At 41.0% G+C, this 20,638-nt stretch overlaps 1 protein-coding gene across 1 annotated transcript in view; it reads right to left on the bottom strand.

Annotated features, from left to right (window-relative positions):
• Positions 1 to 11,477, bottom strand: part of AGTPBP1 (ATP/GTP binding carboxypeptidase 1) — a 190,880-nt gene extending 179,403 nt beyond the window's left edge. The window contains exon 1 of the mRNA XM_069575809.1: positions 11,387 to 11,477. The gene's annotated coding sequence lies outside the window, so the exon portion shown is untranslated. The remainder of the gene's footprint in view (positions 1 to 11,386) is intronic.
• Between the last annotated feature and the right edge of the window lie 9,161 nt (positions 11,478 to 20,638).

The following is a 20,638-nucleotide window of genomic DNA, read 5'->3' as shown; positions in this document are numbered from 1 at the left end:
AGATGGATGGTTTGGGGAGGGAGGTAGGAGGGGGGTTCAGGATGGGGAACACGTGTACACCCGTGGTGGATTCATGTTGATGTATGGCAAAACCAATACAGTATTGTAAAGTAATTAGCCTCCAATTAAAATAAATAAATTTAAATTTAAAAAAAGAAACAAACAGTAAAATGACAGAAGTTCCTCCTTACGAAGAATTACTTTAAATGTAAATAAATTAAACTCTCCACTCAAAAGGCAGAAATTAGTAGAAATGGATTCTAAAAACATGATCCAGGAATTTCCCTGGAGGTCCTGTGGTTAAGACTCTGCACCCGCACTGCAGGTGGCACAGGGATGATCCCTGGTCAGGGAACTAAGATCCCACATGACATGCGGTGCAGCCAAAAAATTTTAAAAATAAATAAATAAAAATGAAAATAAAAACAAGATCCAACTATATGTCCTCTACAAGACACTTACTTTAGCTACAAAGGAAAAAATAGGTGGAAAGTAAAAGGATGGAAAAAGATATGCACGCAAATAGTAACTAAATCAATCAATTCAGTCACTCAGTCGTGTCCGACTCTTTGCGATCCCATGAACCGCAGCACACCAGGCCTCCCTGTCCACCACCAACTCCCGGAGTTCACTCAAACTCATGTCCATTGAGTCGGTGATGCCATCCAATCATCTCATCCTCTGTCGTCCCCTTCTCCTCCTGCCTTCAATCTTTCCCAGCATCAGGGTCTTTTCAAATGAGTCAGCTTTTTGCATCAGGTGGCCAAAGTATTGGAGTTTCAGCTTCAGAATCAGTCCTTCCAATGAACACCCAGGACTAATCTTTAGGATGGACTGCTTGGATCTCTTTGCAGTCCAAGAGACTCTCAAGAGTCTTCTTCAACACCACAATTCAAAAGCATCAATTCTTCTGTGCTCAGCTTTCTTTGAAGTCCAACTCTCACATCCATACATGACCACTGGAAAAACCATAGCCTTGACTAGATGGACCTTTGTTGGCAAAGTAATGCCTCTGCTTTTGAATATGCTGTCTAGGTTGGTCACAACTTCCCTTCCAAGGACTAAGCATCTTTTAATTTCATGGCTGCAATCACCATCTGCAGTGGTTCTGGAGCCCAGAAAAATAGAGTCAGCCACTGTTTCCACTGTTTCCCCATCTATTTGCCATGAAGTGATGGGACCAGATGCCATGATCTTCGTTTTCAGAATGTTGAGCTTTAAGCCAGCTTTTTCACTCTCCTCTTTCACTTTCATCAAGAGGCTCTTTAGTTCTTCTTCACTTTCTGCCATAAGGGTGGTGTCATCTGCATATCTGAGGTTATTGCTATTTCTCCTGGCAATCTTGATTCCAGCTTGTGCTTCTTCCAGTCCAGCGTTTCTCATATTGTACTCTGCATATAAGTTAAATAAGCAGGGTGACAATATACAGCCTTGACGAACTCCTTTTCCTATTTGGAACCAGTCTTTTGTTCTATGTCCAGTTCTAACTGTTGCTTCCTGACCTGCATACACGTTTCTCAAGAGGCAGGTCAGGTGGTCTGGTATTCCCATCTCTTTCAGAATTTTCCACAGTTTCTTGTGATCCACAATAAAACAGAAATAGATGTTTTTCTGGAACTCTCTTGCTTTTTTCGTGATGCAGCGGATGTTGGCAATTTGACCTCTGGTTCCTCTGCCTTTTCTAACACCAGCTTGAACATCTGGAAGTTCACGGTTCATGTATTGCTGAAGCCTGGCTTGGAGAATTTTAAGCATCACTTTACTAGCGTGTGAGATGAGTACAATTGTGCAGTAGACTGAGTATTCTTTGGCATTGCCTTTCTTTCGGATTGGAATGAAAACTAGTAACTAAAAGGGAGGCTCTACTAATATGAATGATAACTAAAAAGATGGCTCTACTAATACGAAACAAAATAGACTTTAAATCAAAAACGGTTACAAGAGACAAAGAAGAACACTATATATTAAGAAAAGGAACAAAAGAGCAAGAAGATATAACAATTATAAACACTCTTGCACCTAATAACAGACCACCAAAGCAAATGAAGCAAAAACTCATAGAATCATCTATCAGTTCAGTTCAGTTCAGTCGTTCAGTTGTGTCCGACTCTTTGTGACCCCATGAATCGCAGCACGCCAGGCCTCCCTGTCCATCACCAACTCCTGGAGTTCACTCAGACTCACGTCCATCGAGTCAGTGATGCCATCCAGCCATCTCATCCTCGGTCGTCCCCTTCTCCTGCTCCCAATCCCTCCCAGCATCAGTCTTTTCCAATGAGTCAACTCTTCGCATGAGGTGGCCAAAGTACTGGAGCTTCAGCTTTAGCATCATTCCTATCTATAATCGTTGGCAATTTCAATACCCTACTCTCAAAAATGGATAGAACAACCAGACATAAGATAAGAAAACAGAGGACTTGATAAACACAATAAACATAGACAACTAGACATAACAGACAAATATAGCACATTCTACCTAACAACAGATAAATTCTTCTCAAGTGCAAACAAGACACTCTCCAAAATACACCATATGTCAGGCCATAAGTTAAGCCTCAATAGATTTTAAAAGACAGATAATCATACAAAGTATTTCTTCCAGCTACAACAGAATGAGTTTAGAAATCAGTAAGAGAAGAAAAACTACAAAATTCACAAATTTGTGGAAATTAAACAATACATTCTTTTTAAAATATTTACTCATTTATTTGGCTGTGTCAGGTCTTAGTTGCAGCAGGTGTGGTATGCAGGCTCAGCAATTTTGGCACACAGGCACGTGAGGTCTTAGTTCCCCCACCAGGGACAGAATGCTCGTCCCCTGCACTGGGAGGCGGATTCCCAACCACTAGACCACCAGGGAAGTCCCAGGAATACACCTTTAAACAACCAAAGGGTCAAAGTAGAAATCACAAGGGAAATTAGAAATATTTAAGAAACAAATGAAAACAAAAAACACAACATATCAAAATTTATTAGATACAGCAAAAGGAGTGCTAAGGGGGGAATTTATAAAATTATAAAAAATAAGAAAGACTTCAGGAACAACTTAAGTTTATAATTTAAGGAACCAGAAAAAGCAGAAACCGAAAACCAGCAGAAAAAAGGAAAGAATAAAGATGAGGGCACAGATAAATAAAATAGTGAATAGAGGAAAATCAACGAAAACAAAAGTTGATCTTCAAAAGATTAACGAAATTCACAAAACTTTAGCAAGATTAATTAAGAAAAAAGGAGCAAGTTACTAATCACAAAGTGGAAACATTACTGATCCTACAGAAATAAAAGGGATTTAATGAGAGTACTATGACCAATTGTGCACCAATAAAGTGGATAACCTAGGTAAAATCAACAAATTTCTAGAAACCAACTGAGTCACAAAGAAAGAGAAAATTTGAATGGGCACATAAATATTAAGGAGACTGAAGTAGTAATCAAAAACCTCCCAACAAAGAAAAGCCCCAGACCCGATGGCTTCACTAGTGAATTGTACCAAACATGTAAAGAACATCAATGCTTCTCAAATCCTTCCCAAAAAGCTGAAGTGGAGGGTATCCTTTCTAACTCATTCTATGAGGCCAGTATCACCCTGATAACACAGTCACAAAAAGACATTACAACAAAACTACAGACCAATATTCCTATTGAACACTGATTCAAAAATCCCCAACAGAACACCAGCAAACTGAACTAAGCAGCAAAAATGCAAATCAAAGTCATAATGACATATCATCTCACACCTATCAGGATAGCTACTATGCAAAAAAGCAAAAAATCCAACCACAGAAAATAACTGTTGATAAGGATGTAAACAAATTTGAACCTCTGTATAATGTCGGTGTTGCTGTGAATTTAAAATGATTCAGCTGCTATGGAAACAGCATGGTCAGTCCTCAAAAAAATTTAAAATTACCATATGAGCCAACAATTCCACTTCTGTGTATGTACCTAAAAGAACTAAAAGCAGAGTCTCAAAGAAATATTTGCACATCCAAATACACAGCAGCAGCATTCTTCACAATAGACAAAAGGTAGAAGAAACCCAAGGATCCACTGATGAACAAATAAACAAAATACGATAAATACATACGGCAGAATGTTAGTCAGTGATGAAAAGAAAGGAAATTCTGACAGATACCACAGTGTAGCTGAATTTTGAAGACACATGCTAAAAGAAATAAGCCAATCACAAAAGAGCAAATACAGTATGATTCCACTCACTACACAGAGTAGTCAAATTCACAGAGAGAAAAAGCAGAATGCTGGCTGCCAAGGGAAGGTGGGAAGGGAGGAAATGGGCAGTTTATAACTTAATGGATGCAATTAAGTCTTGCATGATGAAAAGTTCTAGAAATGGATGGTGGTAATGGATGGACAACAATGTGAATGTACTTAATGCCGTGGAAAGAAAGAAAGTGAAGTCGCTCAGTCGTGTTCGACTCTCTGCGACCCCATGGACTGTAGCCTACCAGGCTCCTCTGTCCATGGGATTTTCCAGGCAACAGTACTGGAGTGGATTGCTATTTCCTTCTCCAGGGGATCTTCCCAAACCAGGGATCAAACCCAGGTCTCCCACATTGTAGACAGACGCTTTACCATCTGAGCCACCAGGGAAGTAGGAATTGTATACTTAATATGGTAAAAATGCTAAACTTTATATGTATTTTATCATAGTTTTTAATAATACATTTTTATTTCAAAATATGGACCAAACACATGAGTGAGTCAATAATGTTAAAAATTGGAAAAAATAAATTTCAAATGTAAACACAAAATTAAAACTGATGAGATGAAATTAACAAATGAAAGAGATATTCTCAAGGCAAAGAAAAAAATAATCCCAGAAGTCTAGAGTTGTAGCAAGCTTCAAAGATCTTGTGAAATTCAAATCTTTTCACTCTGTAAATTAGGAGAGAAGCTCTTCAGGGAGGTTAGCTATCTTACATTCACCATCGGTCAGTTCTGCCTACATGCAACAAGAAGCTGTTAATTAATAAATCCCGAGAGTTTTTGGCAAAATAGGATTCTTTTTAATTCATTAAACTCTATTATATGTAGGTAGTGTTCCTATTAATTATTCTACCATAAATTTGTCTTTGACATTATTGTTCCCAACGTAATCTATACCCTTATAATAGTAACTGTAAATCATTCTCCCCATAGAGAAGATGAGAGGCAAAGACAGCAAGTACCTCTCATCTCCTTAGGACTGTTCATCCTCAGCATGAATTAAATGAGAAATGAAAGCAGATGAATGGATAAGAAAGCTGTGGTACATATACACAATGGAGTATTACTCAGCCGTTAAAAAGAATTCATTTGAATCAGTTCTGATGAGATGGATGAAACTGGAGCCGATTATACACAGTGAAGTAAGCCAGAAAGAAAAACACCAATACAGTATACTAACACATATATATGGAATTTAGGAAGATGGCAATGACGACCCTGTATGCAAGACAGGGAAAGAGACACAGATGTGTATAATGGACTTTTGGACTCAGAGGGAGAGGGAGAGGGTGGGATGATTTGGGAGAATGACATTCTAACATGTATACTATCATGTGAATTGAATCGCCAGTCTATGTCTGACGCAGGATGCAGCATGCTTGGGGCTGGTGCATGGGGATGACCCAGAGAGATGTTATGGGGAGGGAGGTGGGAGGGGGGTTCATGTTTGGGAACGCATGTAAGAATTAAAGATTTTAAAATTTAAAAAATAAAAAACTGAAAAAAAAATTTAAAAAAAAAGAAAAAAAATAAAATTATTGGTAAATAAACAGAAAAAAAAAATGAAAGCAGATTAAGAAGGAAGCTAAGTGGTCTTTTTTTTTCCAGCTTATAAACTAGATGTCAAGTGAGCTTTCCATACTGTGCCCTCACTATATTTGTCTAATAAGTAAAACAAAAAAAAAAATTAGATTTGAATATTTATGTGGAAATGTAGTACCAAATCTTTATTTTTAGACAATGTAATTTCAGAACACTAACAATATAGTTCCCTTGTATCAGCGCTGGACTAAAATGCTAAGAAACCTTTCAACTTTCTGTGAATAACCTTTCAGTTCAGTTCAGTTGTGTCTGACTCTTTGCGACCCCATGAATCACAGCACACCAGGCCTCCTGTCCATCACCAACTCCCGGAGTTGATCCAAACTCATGTGCATTGAATCAGTGATGACATCCAGCCATCTCATCTTCTGCTGTCCCCTTCTCCTCCTGCCCCAATCCCTCCCAGCATCAGGGTCTTTTCCAATGAGTCAACTCTTCGTGTGAGGTGGCCAAAGTATTGGAGTTTCAGCCTGAGCATCAGTCCTTCCAACGAACACCCAAGACTGATCTCCTTTAGGATGGACTGGTTGGATCTGCTTGAAGTCCAAGGGACTCTCAAGAGTCTTCTCCAACACCACAGTTCAAAAGCATCAATTCTTCGGCCCTCAGCTTTCTTTATAGTCCAACTCTCACATCCATACATGACTACTAGAAAAACCATAGCCTTGACTAGTCGGACCTTTGTTGGCTAAGTAATGTCTCTGCTTTTGAATATGCTATCTAGGTTGGTCATAACTTTCCTCCCAAGGAGTAAGCATATTTTAATTTCATGGCTGCAGTTACCATCTGCAGTGATTTTGGAGCATGGAAAAATAAAGTCAGCCACTGTTTCCACTGTTTCCCCATCTATTTGCCATGAAGTGATAGGACCGGATGCCATGATCTTAGTTTTCTGAAATTTGAGCTTTAAGCCAACTTTTTCACTCTCTTTCATGTTCATCGAGAGGCTCTTTAGTTCTTCTTCACTTTCTGCTATAAGGGTGGTGTCATCTGCATATCTGAGGTTATTGAGAGCTTAAGCTAGCATTTTTCATTATACCATCTTTACTTAAAAGAATGTCTTAGGTATTTTGGCAGAGGTTTGCTCAGAAATGAAGGAAGTCTTCTTGTCACTTTAGGAAACAACTGCGAATCTTATTTTTGCCAATGATAAAATTTGAACTTTCAAGCAAAAATCAGATTTCTGGAAACCTCATATCCATCATCATGTCACAACAGGGACAGCTTCCCCATAACTTGTTTCTGATAGAATGGGTGATATAACAAATGTGATATTTTAATAGCTTATAATGAAAAGTAACTTACTGAACCAATATTGACAAATGATCAAGGCATGATGTTATACAGTCAGACACAGGCATATGATCCACTCTATGTTCAAACCAATGGATTTTAACGTAACATCATTAAGAAGTCCACTGATACAATTTCAGATTCTAGACTGCAAATGTCAGGGAGGAGGAAAACTTTCCTTTACTCTTCCAGGTTCTTCTGGTTGGTCTAAAAATTAAACTGGCACAAGACAGATTAACAAGAGAAAATCAAGTTTAATTTCATATGCATGGGAATTCCATACATAAGATGGGCCAGACACCCTACATACATGAGAGATTCAAAGATAGAAAGGTAAAATGTGGTGTAAATGTCACTCTGAACTACAGGATGGGATAGGGGCCTGGGGCTTAGAAGAACAGGAGGATCATTCACAGGACAATAAGCAGCAGAGCAGATGTTTCACAATGGGGCCACTAGGATAAAATTTATCTCTGGTAATAACTTTTTTTCTGAGAAAAATCCCCAATTTAAACTCTTCTAGGTGGTTAAAAAGGGGCAGTAGTTTCTCTTGAACCCAAAGGGTCTCATCTGCTCAAAATAATCAATCATGCAAATGTGGCAAATTTCAAGAAGGTTCATTTCAAACTCCTACATAATTTGCTAAAAACTGTTATATGCTGAGTCTTGATGTAGTTAACAACCAAATATACGGCTTTCCACGGGGCTCAGTGGTAAAAATTCCACCAGACAACTCAGGAGACACAGGAGTCACTGGTTCTGCCGGTTCAATCCCTGGGTCAGGAAGATCCCCTGCAAGAAAAAATGGCAACCCACTCTTGCCTAGGCAATCCCATGGACTGAGCAGCCTGGAGGGCTACAATCTTGGGGGATGCAAAGAGCTGGGCACAACTGGGTGACTGAGCGTGCATACACATGTACACACACACACACACACACCAACAAAATATATCCATAATTCCTTGGAGGCTATCAAAATATTCCTCCCTTTTTCAACCATTAACTGTGTGAGGCTGGATTTCTCTCTGTATACGTACTTCAACCCAAACAACATACTGCAATAGACTGAATGTAAAAGCAAATACGAGAATCCTGCTATTTCTATTAAACCAGACATTAGAGATTTACAAAAATCTAAAATGCCAGTGTTCTCACTCCTTCGTTCTTAAAAAACAGTCATCTTTTACTAAAAGAAAAAAAAGTTTATATAAAAAGTTATATCTCTGCTTTAATTTATAATATAATACAGACAAATATAAGACACAAAAGCTCTCTGTGTGCTCAATACTTCTTTTAAGACTATAAAAGAGTCCTGAGACAAAACATTTGAAAACACCTGATTTAAAGAACAGTATCAGATCCCTGCAAAACAAAAGGAACCAGAAGTACTTTTTCTTTTATTATTTTTTTTCGTTTTCCTAAAAGACATTACATGAAAACTGAAAAGGGACACAATGGCAAATCAAAATTATTTGATTCCTTCTATGTAACATCAATAAGAATTTAAAAAAAGAAAAGAATGCTTAGATCAAAGTGATTTTGTATATCCTGGAAACATAATGCAATATCTTGATCAGATAACACACATAAATATATCCATTTGGTAAATAACATTTTTGATAGCTGCATATGACAGCCAAAGAAACGCGCAGTCACAAACTCAAAAACAGATGATTAAAATAGCAGCCGCCACCACCGTGAGGGAGACAATCCAAGGTCCTGTCAGAAGGGACAAACGGATACTTCAGCCACTCTCCAGCAGCATCTCAGGATGCCCAGCTCAGGGTCTAGCTGTTCTATTTTAAACTAAATTATATGCTTCCAAGACAGGACAGTAACACTAAGCTCTCAGCTCCAAAAGAGCAAATGGGTCTTAGTGGGATTAACCTGGAGTAACAGGACTCAATCAGCCCAAAGCCCCTTTTCGGCTATGAGATCCCCTGTGCTGAGGAAACAGAAGCAATAATAATATTTACTGAGCATTTTCTATGTGCTAGGCACTGTGGGCTAAGCACTTAACATTCAAGATCATCTTAAGAGTATACACCATAATTATCCCCATTTTTGGAGTTGAGAAAACTGAAGCACAAAGAAGATAAATAACTTGCCCAAAGCAAAGGCAGGATTTAAATCCGGCCTGTCTGACTCTGAGGCCCAGCCCCTTAGCCACTACACTACAGTACACACAGGCAAGTAACCAACAATAATACATAAAGTTTAAAGTCAACGTCCACTGTTCATACTGCCAAAGAGAAGCTTCCAATTTGCAGAGAGCCCTCTGACAGGTTCATCCATTACTCTGCGGGTGCTGTTCAACTTCCAAGTACCAGAGGACCTCAGGCAAGAGTAGATTTTGGAAGGTAAAACTGCAGAGGACATTTTCCTTTAGTCCAAAATATAGAATATAAGTTAGATAATTTCACAAGTCTTGGACCTCTTTGCCTTCTGCAATTGAAGATAAAACCATTATTATATAAGAATCAACTAGACTATTCCAAAGAGAATAATGCCTCAATTCAAATCAATTGATAGAGCTTTATAAAAACTGCTTTTACAAAATTTCAAATTACACTATACATCTAAATGTTTTGCAATGTGGCTAATTACAAGGCTAGCTCTATGTTTATGCCTTTCACTTCAGTGTTCAGAGTGAGAATGCAGTTTCAAATATGTGTTGAAGCAACTCAAGGCAGAGTTTTAAGGTCATTAAAAATGAACCTAGAACTTCACTGTAGAAATTAATTCAAGCAAAGTGGAAAGGGAAGCAGAATAAGTCAAGTTACAAATCAGCCTTAAGGATAAGGAATAAGGAGTGAATAAGCGCTAACTATCTCACAGTAATTACAGAAGAAAATACTTAGAGATATTTCAGAGTTTTTGTTTAGTTTTAACATTTGGCACACGTTTTAAAATATGTACCATACAAAGTGCCTTAAATAAACTACTATTTTTTTGGCCTACTGAACTGAAAACATTCCACAATATAATTACAGAAATAACTTTCTGGTTTTCTCAGGGATAAAAAAAAAAAAAAAAGACATTTTATAAAACAAATTCAGAGGATAACAAAGAAAGAGATAACTCGATTTACATAAAGATTCCAAGAAAGACAGAAATGGTAAGTGAAAATGAGTGATCCAGCAGACTGTTAAAAGTCCTTTCTACCCACAAACTGTACGAACTACATCACAGACACTGCTACAAATGTACATCATAAACACTGTTACAATTTTGAATACCTGAAAGTAAGAAGAAAAACAAACCCACGCAGAATGAACATTGCCACAGAAAATTTCTACTGAGTCTTAAAACATATTAAGTTATCAGCAATGCTAGACCTGCAGGCACTTGAGGAAGCTATCTTAAAAAAGAGAAACAAGCTTTATGTTATCAACATTCACAATGATGTGTAAAACTCTATTCTAAGATGGATAAATACCCAGGAAAGGAAACCGACCGACTCAAACCTGCAATGGTACATTAAGAGACTTAAAGACGCAGGAGGGTAACCACCGTGGAGCCCAGCAAGCCTTTGCGTAGGGTTGCAGGTACCCCTGCACACTCGCATGAAAAACCCGCAACTCGGGAAGGAAGGCTGGAGGGAAACTCTGCACTGTCATCTAGGGCGATCTCCTTCATGTCCAAATCAAACCCACAAGGCGACAAGTTGTAAGCAGAGAACACACTTCGGGTCAAGTTAACCACAGAAAGGAAGCAAGCTCGGCCATCGCCGTCGTCACACCACTACCCACCTTGAAGCCGGGTGCACTTAGGGGCTGAGAGCTGGGTAGGTGTGGAGGCAAGGCGCGCACCCGGCCCTGCCCACCGCCCCTCCGCACCGCTCAGCTCTGCGCTGCACCGCGGTCACCGCCGAGAGAAAGGAAGAGCAGGGCAGGGGGCCGCCTCTGCTCGGAGACCTCACCGGCTACCCTCTGCGAGGGCTGGCGAGGGGACGACCGAGTGACCATGGGTGGGGGCGGGGTGGGGCGTTTTCCAGAAATCGGCCAAAGCCCCCACCCATCAGGGATTCCCTTCAAGACCCGGTCCACCCCAGAAAGACACGGGTTACACAATCTGTCAGGTAAGCGGCCCAGAGGTAACAGGGCGCAGACCGAGGAGGGCCGGGGGTCGCTCCTTCCTAGCTTCTCCCGCCCCCAAGACACCGCGGCCGGGGAGAGCGAAGTGGTGGCTGGCTGGCGGATTAGCCGCGGCCGAGGGGCTGCCGGCCAGGACGCGCGGACGGCGGCGGCGGCGGGGAGCTCACCGGCTCAGGATGGGGCGCTGGCAGGAACTAGGCAGAGCCGCAGCACCCGGCTCGGCGTCGGCAGCGCGAGCGGCTGCTCTCCCGACACACCGCGGATACCTAGTCGCCCGCCGCCGGGTGTTTTCATACAAACCCCGGTGGCAGGCGAGGAGGAGGAGGAGGTGGCAGTGGCAGTGGCGGCGGCGGCGGCGGCGGCGGCGGCGGAACCTGCTCGCATCCCAGGCAACGTCAGCGCGGCGCCCCGCCCACCGCACTCCTCAGCCCGCCGGCTCGAGCGCGCCGGGCGGGAGGGAGGGCGGGGTGCGCGTGCGCGCGGGCCGGGTGAGCGCGCTCCGCGGAGAGGGCGGGGTGAGCGCGGGCGGGAGCAGCGGCGGGGGCGCGTTAGGGAGCGCGCGTGAGAACGGAGGGAGCGCGCGCATGGGGAGGACTAAGGGAGCGCGCGCAGGGGGAGGGCGGGGAGCACGCGCAGGGGGAGGGCGGGAAGCGCGCGCCGTTGTTTGGGGGCGGGGGAGACCCGGGCGGGATTTTGGAGTGGGTCCTGTTCGGGACGCCGGCTGTTGTACCCTGCAGCTGCTGCTCTACCCAACCAAAGTGGTCTCCGGGCGGCTGCCCACATCCCGAAAGTCACCTTCCTTTACGCTCCCAATTAGAGCCTCCGCTTTTTCCCAAAACTAAGCTGGAGCGCACCCCCACCCTCTTAGGAGGCCTCTGCGGCGCCGGACCAGCGGTTCTTAACTCTCGGACTTACGTGAGGTCGCATTGGACCCTGAGGACCGCGGTAAAATTTAGCCTTTTCCTGACCTCAAAGAGAGCTCAAGATAAGACGATAAAGGCAAACAGCTATCACATCTGAGCTCCCAGAAACAATGAAATTTCACCTTGTGGCAGTGCCTCCATAAATCAGGTATCTAGCTCTGCAACGAGCAAAATAGCGTGCTGATTTATTTTTTGTCTTTTTTGTAAACCTGCGTACATAAGTCTCAAAAATGGTAATGCTAAATTAGCCGCTGAAGGCAGAGATGGAATGTTTTATCTGAACCAAAGTAATGTGTCAGACAGATTAAAATACTGATACACTCTCTTCTGTTTTGACTGTATGTAAATATGCTATAATATATTCCTAATAAAGACTGACATTTACTTTCTTTCAAGAGCATGGATCATCTTTGCTGCTGTTTATAGTAACTGGTAAGGAATGTAAAGTTGTTACAACCAGATAGGGAAATAAATTGAGAGCTCTAAGGTTTTGTTTTGTTTTCTTATCATCCTGTTTAAAAGAAAGTAAGCAGGTGTGAAGGCCATTCAAAAGGTAATCCAAGGTACATCCTGCAATTTGCCCTTGGCAAGTGTCCTACTCAGATAAACAAGAGACTAACATTTTAACTAAATCCTGTAGTTTCCTTGACTGTGAGCACCAAAGGTAGGTTACAGTGCTTTAGATAATTTTAAAACAGTTACCACACCAAACCACCCAGCCTGAAAAGCATTATCTGAAAACACCTAATTACCTAAATATTTAACATTTCACAAAAATTAAATATATGTGATATACACAAAACTTTCTTCAAAGAACATCTTCTTCAATGAATTAACCTGCAATGTAAAATGGTATGGGCTTCTCCGTTGGCACTAGTGGTAAAGAACACACCTGCCAATGCAGGAGACATAAGAGACATGGGTTTGATCAATGAATGGGGACGATCCTCTGCAGGAGGGCTTGGCAACCTGCTCCAGTATTCTCACCTGAAGCATCTCATGGACAGAGAAGCCTGGTAGGCTACAGTCCATGGAGTCACAAAGAGTCAGACATGCCTACAGTGACTTAGCATGCCCACTTAGCATGTACATACCTAAAAAGGTATAGATATAAATGTGAAAGTGTGGTTTGTGGAATTAGCATTCAACTTTAAAAAAATGTCATTCATATGGTTTAATGGCCAGGAGACAGACCCAGTATATTAACCTACACAAGTAAGTAAAAAACAGAACCAGTCGCTGTTGGTGCCTCAGCTTTCTCAACACACCCTATTATGATATTAAAAAAAACGATGTTTGTAATTGTGATGTAGACCAGAGACTGACCATAAATCATATTCATTTAATGATACTATTCAAATCAGTCTAGCTCATGCCTTGTTGTTGTTGTTTAGTTGCTAAGTCATGTGCAACTCTTTGAGACCCCATGGATGTTATACCACCAGGCAAGAACACTGGAGTCGATTACCATTTCCTTCTCCAGAGGATTTTCCCGACTCAGGGATCCAACTCGTGTCTTCTGCATTGGCAGGTGGATTCTTTACCACAGAGCCACCGGGGAAGTCCAGCCTGTGTTGTAGTTATTCAATAAATGTTTGATTATTTTAACTTTGGACTAGACTGGGAGAGAAAGGTGAGCATGGAGCCCAACTATCTCAATCTCCCCTTTTGTTAATTTCCTTACCTCCCTATCTTTATTAGAGAAACATACAAAGTGCAATAAACTTTATAATGAAACTGTATAGCCATAAGGTTTAGAATAATGGTACTTCTCTCAAAAGTGTAGTCATTTCCATCTGAAACCATGAATGTTAGATGCGCAAGCTCAGTTATGAAGTTTCTGACACATATCCAGTCTTCTGGAGATACAACCTCAATCGCAGGGGTCCCCAACACATAGGTCTCAAACAGGTACCAGTCTGAGGCCTGTTAGGAACCGGGCCACACAGCAGGAAGTGAGTGTCAGGCAAGTGAGTGGAACTCCATCTACTGCTCCCCAGTGCTCCCCATCTCTGGCATCACCACCTGAACCTCTTCCCTTCCCATTCCCTCTCACCCCATTTGAGGGAAAATTGTCTTCCATGAGACCAATCCTTGGTACCAAAAAGGTTGGGGACTGTTTCTTTTTAGGATTGCAATAACTATACAATATCATTCAACAGTCATCAATTTATTGAGCACCTCCTATGTGCCAGATGCAATCCTCCTGAAATATTCTGTCAAGTTAAACAAATGATAACGCTCAACAACAACAACAAAAAAAGGTATTCTGTATCAAATTAAAAGGTTTCCCTACACATGAATATCACCAGATGGTCAAAACCCAAATCAGATTGATTATATTCTTTGCAGCCAAAGATGGAGAAGCTCTATACAGTCAGCAAAAAAAAGACCAAGAGCTGACTGTGACTCAGACCAGGAACTCCTTATTGCCAAATTCAGACTCAAATTGAAGAAAACAGAGAAAACCACCAGACCATTCAGGTATGACCTAAACCAAATCCCTTACAATTATACAGTGGAAGTGAGAAATAGATTCAAGGAATTAGATCAAATAGACAGAGTGCCTGAAGAACTGTGGACGGAGGTTTGTGACATTGTACAAGAGGCAGGGATCAAGACCATCTCCAAGAAAAAGAAATGGAAAAAGTCAAAATGGTTGTCTGAGGAGGCCTTACAAAGAGCTGTGAAATGAAGAGAGGTGAAAAGCAAAGAAGAAAAGGAAAGATATACCCATTTGAATGCAGAGTTCCAAAGAATAGCAAGGATATAAGAAAGCCTTCCTCAGGGATCAATGCAAAGAAATAGAGGGAAAAAATAGAATGGGAAAAATTAGGTATCTCTTCAAGAAAATTAGAGATAGCAAGAGAACGTTTCATGCAAAGATGGGAACAATAAAGGACAAAAATGATATGGACCTAACAGAAGCAGAAGATATTAAGAAGAGGTGGCAAGAATACATGAAAAAACTATACAAAAAAGATCTTCACAACCCAGATAATCATGATAGTATGATCACTCACCTAGAGCCAGACATCTTGAAATGCAAAGTCAAGTGGGCCATAGGAAGCATCACTACAGACAAAGCTAGTGAAGGTGATGGAATTTCACTTGAGCTATTTCAAATCCTAAAAGATGATGCTGTGAAAGTGCTGCACTCAATATGCCAGCAAACTTGGAAAACTCAGCAGTGGCCACAGGACTGGAAAATGTCAGTTTTCATTCCAATCCCAAACAAAAACAATGCCAAAGAATGCTCAAACTACCACACAATTGCACTCATCTCACACACTAGTAAAGTAATACTCAAAATTCTCCAAGCCAGGCTTCAGCAATATGTGAACCATGAACTTCCAGATGTTCAAGCTGGATTTAGAAAAGGCAGAGAAACAAGAGATCAAATTGCCAGCATCTACTGGATCATGGAAAAAGCAAGAGAGTTCCAGAAAAACATCTGCTTTGCTTTATTGACTATGCCAAAGCTTTTGACTGTGTGTGTCACAACAAACTGTGGAAAATTCTGAAAGAGATGGGAATACCAGACCACCTAACCTGCCTCTTGAGAAATATGTATGCAGGTCAGGAAGCAACAGTTAGAACTGGACATAGAACAACAGACTGGTTCCAAATAGGGAAAGGAGTACGTCAAGGCTGTATATTGTCACCTTGCTTATTTAACTTACATGCAGAGTACATTGTAAGAAATGCTGAGCTGGATGAAGCACAAGCTGGAATCAAGATTGCCAAGAGAAATATCAGTAACCTCAGGTATGCAGATGACACCACCCTTATGACAGAAAGTGAAGAAGAACTAAAAAGCCTCTTGATAAAACTAAAATAAGAGAGTGAAAAAGTTGGCTCAAAGCTCAACATTCAGAAAACTAAGATCATGGCATCTAGTCCCATCACTTCATGGCAAATAGATGGGGAAACAGTGGAAACAATGACAGACTATTTGGTGGGGGCTCCAAAATCACTGCAGATAGTGACTTTCAGCCATGAAATTAAAAGATGGTTGTTCCTTGAAAGAAAAGTTATGACCAACCTAGACAGCATATTAAAAAGCAGAGTCGTTACTTAGCCAACAAAGGTCTGACTAGTCAAGGCTATGTTTTTCCCAGTAGTCATGTATGGATGTGAGAGTTGGACTATGAAGAAAGCTGAGCACCAAACACCTGATGCTTTTGAACTCCTTGGACTGCAAGGAGATTCAACCAGTCCATCCTAAAGGAGATCAGTCCTGGGTGTTCATTGGAAGGACTGATGTTGAAGCTGAAACTCCAATACTTTGGCCACCTGATGCAAAGAGCTGACTCATTTGAAAAGACCCTGATGCTGGGAAAGATTGAAGGCAGGAGGAAAAGGGGCCAACAGAGGATGAGATGGTTGGATGGCATTACTGACTCAATGGACATGAGTTTGAGTAAACTCCGGAAGTTGCTGATGGACAGGGAAGCCTGACGTACTGCAGTCCATGGGGTTGCAAAGAGTCAGACATGACTGAGCGAATGAACTGAACTTAACTGAAAAGGTGTCCCACAGAAAACCCTGGAGCAGAAGTGCAGCAAGAATAACCTGAGATGAACCTAAACAAACATGACAAGGCTGAGAGGCAACCCCAGCATTTCACAGAATTGAGCAGATCTGGGGGCAAAACCCTTTACAGTGGAAATGGTTTCCTATAGTCATGTGGTAGACTATGAATGACATATGATTCAAAGTCAGAAAAGTTGACTTTTAAGATCTGTATTGGTAAGCCACTACACCTTCACTTTCTTCATGGGTGAAACAGAACTTAAATATTCCTGCCAAAGCTCACATTTGGAAATTTGACATACCCTTATATCCACGTAACAGAAGTTTACCCTAAGGAAATAATCAGTGAAGTGACAGAGATTTAGATAAAAGAATGTTTATCCCACAGTGGTATTATAAACCATCTAAAGTGTTGAAGAGAAGGCACCTGGTTGATTTTACAGCCATGCAATGGATCACCAGGAACAGATATAGAGAATAGACTTATGGACATAGGGAGAGGGGAGGAGAGGGTGAGATTTATGGTAAAAGTAACATGGAAACTTACATTACCATATGTAAAATAGATAGCCAAGGGAAGTTTGCTCTATGGCTCAGAAAACTCAAAAAGAGGCTCTGTATCAACCTAGAGGGGTGGGATGGGGAGGGAGATGGGAGGGAGTTTCAAAAAGGAGGGGATATATGTATATCTCTGGCTGATTCATGTTGAGGTATGACAGAAAACAGCAAAATTCTGTAAAGCAATTATCCTTCAGTAAAAAAAAAAAAAAAATTTTAAAAAATGATGTGGTAGAGAAGGCAGTTTTAACCTGGGGCCCTATAGATATAATTCATTAACAGTCAAGCATTTACCTTGAGGCTAAGATCATGGCATCCAGTCCAATCACTTCATGGCAAATAGATGGGGAAACAGTGATTGACTTTATTTTTGTGGCCTCCAAAATCACTGCAGATGGTGATTGCAGCCATGAAATTAAAAGGCACTTACTCCTTGGAAGGAGAGTTATGACCAACCTAGACAGCATATTAAAAAGCAGAGACATTACTTTGTCAACAAAGGTCCATCTAGTCAAGGCTATGGTTTTTCCTGTGGTCATGTATGGATGTGAGAGTTGGACTATAAAGAAAGCTGAGCACAGAAGAATTGATGCTTTGGAACTGTGGTGTTGGAGAAGACTCTTGAGAGTCCCTTGGACTGCAAGGAGATCCAACCCGTCCATCCTAAAGGAAATCAGTCCTGAGTGTTCATTGGAAGGACTGATGTTGAAGCTGAATCTCCAGTACTTTGGCCACCTGATGCGAAGAACTGAATCATTTGAAAAGACCCTGATGCTGGGAAAGATTGAGGGCAGGAGGAAAAGGAGACGACAGAGGATGAGATGGTTGGATGGCATCACCAACACAATGGGCATGGATTTGGGTGGACTCCATGAGTTGGTGATGGACAGGGAGGCCTGGCGCGCTGAGGTTCACGGAATCATGAAGAGCTGGACACCACTGAGCGATTGAACTGAACTGAACTGATATTATGCTTTTAGATTATACTGTATGTAGTACCTACTAAAATAACTACTTGATTTTTTTTAATTTGAACCTTTTACATTACCTTTTATTTAGAATTTTATATAGAGAAAAGGCTTTCATGTAGTGATCAACCTGTATCCATAAATTAACATATACAGAAACTGTGATGAGAACCAGTCAAATGTCATTACACTGCAAGCTCAAAGTTTAAAAACTCCTCTCAAAAAAGTCATGTGTATGTGGGTGAACATGTGTGTTTGTATAAATTATTAGAATATATACCAGAAGTAATAGTGACTGTCTTTAGATGGTAGATATATTGATTTTCACTTTCTTCTTTTTGCTTTCCTAAAAAAATTTTCTTCTTTTTGCTTTTCCTAAAATAACTTAAAGGACATAAGGTCACTTTTGTAATTAGAAGAGGAGCCAAAGACAGAAACTTCCAAAGACTTAAGTTCAGCTCACCTGACTGACTACATTTTCTGGTTTCCTTGTAGCACAGAGAAAGTTGCCCCATGCAAGAGAGGGCTGTTGGAGAGAACAGCAGCCTGACCCTGATCAAAATCTCAGAAGGGCATTTCTTTACAACGAGCCTGGTCTTCAACATGAGCAGTCAAGACATTTGAATTTTCAGTTGGTGCATCACAACCTTATCAGTTAAGAGGAAGCTAATTAAGATTAACTAATCTCACAAGTGGGCTTCCCAGGTGGCACTAGTAGTAAAGAACCCACAACCCACCTGCCAGTGCAGGAGACATGAGATATGAGGGTTTGATCCCTGGGTCATGAGGAGGGCACAGCAACCCACTCCAGTATTCTTACCTGGAGAATCCCTATGGACAGAGGAGCCTATCAGGCTACAGTCCATGGCGTCTCACAGAGTCAGACATGACTGAATCAACATCACACATGCAAACTCACAAGTAGCTGGATTATATCCAGAAAAATAAATTAGCTTTAATAAGGGATGTGCTTTTCTGGCGAACAGAGTACTCTGGCCTACTATTTTCGAAGCCTTGGTTTTTTTTTTAAAGGTGGTATGCTTTCTCCAAGCAACTGTTTTGTTTTGGATTGTGTATGTATGACCAGTATGTAAAACAGAGAAAGTGAAACTGCTCTGGTTGAAGTTGAAAGACCTGCTCAGCCTGGCATGATCTTCACCTCCTTTCCCCAGATGTCCTCCAGGATGGTTCCTTAGAATCCCCAAGACTTGAAGGAACTCCTTCTGACACCAATCTATCTACTAGGACCAAATAAATAAGCAGAAGGTTGCTTAGTGAGCATGGACGTGAAGCAAAGAGACTTGGAGCAATATTCCATCTGAGTTCTGGGAAATGTCTGGTGAGCTGTCCCAGTTCCACACAATACATGCCTCACTGAGAGATGCAAATTTGTGTTTTCCTGACAGGCCCTCTTTGCCTTCATGAGAGCTAGACAGTGGTAGACAGGTAAACCAACTCTATGAACACTAAACAAAACTAGCAAACAAAAATCCATGTTCTATAGCAACTGCCAATTTCTGTGGTATAACCGCTTTCATCGTGGCTGATTTTAAGGCCAATGGAATTTACTTGAATACTTAACAATTGGTTCTGTAAAAGCTATACTGCCAATTTCAGCAGAACACTGCTGCACATGGGCTCCATGCAAAATACAACTTGCTGTTTCTTCCCTGTTTGTTCACTCGTTTGGGTTACAATGCAGTTCAGGAGACCAGAGCTTTCTTTGGTAATGTTCCTGTCTAGATGATATATGCTGATCAAAATTTAGAGGTTTCTTGAATCTCTGATAGTCACACATTTACAAACCATCTCTGGATGGTTTCTGCCAAAGGTTAATCTATTTGTCATGTGTTCATTTTTTCTACTTTTATTCAGAGGACAACCAAATTCTAAAAGTTTCACTATTTATTGACATCAGTGATTCTGACAAAATGTCTGACAAATCCTGACAAATCTCTTTGGTCTGATGATGACTTAATACTGTATAGCCTTTCCTTCCCTATGAATCATCCTGCTGTTTCTTCCTGGAAATGAGATGGACAATTTTAAATCAATGTTGTATTCATATAGCCACAAAAACAAATAACTTGTTGAACCAGAACAAATAACTGAGTTAGTCCCTTTTTATGTTTATTATCCTTACATGCTGATTTCACACTGTGGACCTGCATGACCAGTTCTGCTGTCCAGGATAAGATAGCTCCTGGTTTAATTTTTTGCAAAATCATGTAAGTTTACCATCTTGTGCAAAAATATAAACACTGTGAAATATTTCTATTCACTTCCTAGGAAGTGTTACCTAGTGTCAACTGAAAAAAAAAGCAGAACCTAAAAGTTGAGAGTTATGTTTTATTCGGCAAACATTCTGTGGACTGAAGTCCAAGGATTCTCAGATCACTCTGAGTGACTGCTCCAAAAGGGCTAGCAGTGGGGA

Source organism: Ovis canadensis, chromosome 2 (assembly GCF_042477335.2).
Source record: "Ovis canadensis isolate MfBH-ARS-UI-01 breed Bighorn chromosome 2, ARS-UI_OviCan_v2, whole genome shotgun sequence".
In the NCBI taxonomy this organism is placed as follows: Eukaryota; Metazoa; Chordata; class Mammalia; order Artiodactyla; family Bovidae; genus Ovis; species Ovis canadensis.
This window is presented reverse-complemented; position numbering and strand designations above follow the sequence as displayed.